Consider the following 2,073-nt stretch of genomic DNA (forward strand, 5'->3'; position numbering starts at 1 on the left):
CCACTTCAGTGTTTTATGAGTTGGAGTGCCTACGTGACAGATAACCATGTGGAAAATTTGTTTATTCACTTCAGCCAAACTGCCATTACAAAATAGCTGGCTTGTGAACTGGTGCGAGATATTTTGCCTCTTTTATTTCATAGTGAAGTCCAGAGATAAGGCATAAAATGAACAAGGGGCAAGCTGGAGGAGATGATAGCTGTTTGTGTCTGCTATAGCAGATTAAGGCTCCTTTTGGATTGGCTTGTTCGTTTTATGCTGTCGAGAATCCAATCTTCCCCACCTTCTTTCTACTGTAGTGCCACATAGATGTAAAGATTGTTTTGGATTTTGTGTTTGTGATGTCTGGTGAATGGACATTCTGAAAAATTCGAAATCAGTGGTGGTGTGTTCTCATTTTTTACTATTAATGTGGCATTCGGAAACTCGTCAAGGAAACAGGACAGAAAGATCACATGAGGAAACAGGCTCCATTGTTCATTTCTAAAAGCGTAAAAGTTAGCGTTGATGCTGCATTATAGTTAGTCCAGGCATGCCCATGGACCCTGTTCATTTGTAATCTGTATAGGATGCACACAGCTAGTTTAAGGAAACTAAATTTTCAACATGCTAGAAGTTTAAGGTATTTTATTTATTTTGGGCACAGCGCTGAAGTTTCCTTGTCGCTTTTGTTGCCCAGCGGAGTGGCCAATGCACAGCTGAACAGTGAACCTACTAACTTCAAGCCAGAACAAGAGCTGCAAGGCCTCGTCGCTTTTGTTGCCCGTTGGAGTGACCCATGTCTAGCTGTACTGTGAAGACCTGCTGAAGCAAGAGCTGCCAAGGGGTCTTTACGGGGCTGCATATTTTTAAGTTATAAATGCGTGAAAAAACAAACTGGAAATAGTATGCAAGCAAAAGCTTGTAGACAGACTAGAAACAGAAATTTTCGCAAAAAATCTAGCATGACAATTCAAATCAGTGAATGGGCTGGCAGGGACTGAGAACAAAATGTTCATTGAATAAGCTGGTAATTGAATATCCACCAACACAGCTAAAGTTGCTTATGAAGTGTTATGCTAGAGTTTTTTATGACAACTCCTGTTGCTAGTCTTTACAAGCTCCTGCTTGCATATTCATTTCAGATTTCTTTTGTTCAACGCAGCATTTATTTTTTATGGTAGCGAGCAAAGCAATATGCCATATGGTCCTCATTCATTTGGACTCTTATATGTACAGGTGCCGTCAAAAGTAAATGGAAGGCAATATTCAGGAAAAAATTTCATCATTGGCCCCCAGTTCATGCATCCTTGAATACATATGCGCAGCCCAATTGTCATTGTGCGAATTGCACTGTGCCCAAACAAGCATGGACCTTTATGCTTTAGGTTTAAAGAAATTAAATTTTTTTGACAAAGTCGCCTTCCATTTACTTTTGACGGCGAGTGTACAGTGGTTCTGTTATGTACACCTCACAGCTAACGTGAATAGCATTTCATGTCATCTTTTCTTTTTATGAAAATGTGCTTTTTTACTGCAGTTTCTGTGCCTTAAGTTGTCACTGTTCCACTCAAGTAGTTTTAGTCCTTTCTGTACAGTGCTGTGCCTTGTCTGCAAATAACAGTAACAGCTATTATGTTTCTTTGCATTTCTTTTGGCGTTTGTCTTAAGTGATTGTTTTGTATTTACACTAAACAGTGAATTTGTTACTTTTCACACATTTGTTTTCTATTCATTTGGCTAGGAGAAAAACTATCCTGTCCGCATTTATTTGAATTTTTGTGTTTCTTTTCGTTCCTGCTCTTATCATTTAACATCGATGTTGTCATATATATTATTTCCTTTTCTATTCATTTTGAAAGAAGTATCTACTAACCAAGCTTCTGTTTGTACATTCATGCTGTATTTTTGGGACAGCAATTTGTTTTCTTTGGTCTACAAGCTACTGTGTGCATATTCATTTTAGTTTCATTTTTGTGTTATTATTATGACTTGTTTTTAATCGGCAGACGATCTAGGTACTCATCATTCTGTTCAAACTTTTGCAGTGGCTGTATGCATATTTCACAGTGAACTCAAGTAGCACTCTGCTTG

Source organism: Amblyomma mixtum, chromosome 9, assembly GCF_055824585.1.
Source record: "Amblyomma mixtum isolate Tamu chromosome 9, ASM5582458v1, whole genome shotgun sequence".
Taxonomy (NCBI): domain Eukaryota; kingdom Metazoa; phylum Arthropoda; class Arachnida; order Ixodida; family Ixodidae; genus Amblyomma; species Amblyomma mixtum.